The sequence below is a fragment of the Mandrillus leucophaeus genome, unplaced genomic scaffold, assembly GCF_000951045.1.
Source record: "Mandrillus leucophaeus isolate KB7577 unplaced genomic scaffold, Mleu.le_1.0 Scaffold295, whole genome shotgun sequence".
Taxonomy (NCBI): Eukaryota; Metazoa; Chordata; class Mammalia; order Primates; family Cercopithecidae; genus Mandrillus; species Mandrillus leucophaeus.
Genome location: NW_012103087.1, coordinates 260,035 through 260,287, shown reverse-complemented (window position 1 = coordinate 260,287; position 253 = coordinate 260,035). Strand labels below are relative to the sequence as shown.

The following is a 253-nucleotide window of genomic DNA, read 5'->3' as shown; positions in this document are numbered from 1 at the left end:
ATGAAGGAGGAGGATGTCCTTAAGTTCCTTGCAGCGGGAACCCACTTAGGTGGTACCAAGCTTGACTTCAAATGGAGTAGTACATCTGTAAGAAGAAAAGTGATGGCCAGGCGCGGTGGCTCACGCCTGTAATCCCAGCACTTTGGGAGGCCAAGGCAGGCGGATCAGAAGGTCAGGAGATCGAGACCATCCTGGCTAACACGATGAAACCCCGTCTCTACTAAAAATACAAAAATTAGCCGGGCGTGGTGGC

The 253-nt window shown here is 51.8% G+C and overlaps 1 pseudogene; it reads left to right on the top strand.

Annotated features, from left to right (window-relative positions):
* Nucleotides 1-253, top strand: part of LOC105543963 — a 1,221-nt pseudogene continuing 968 nt past the window's right edge.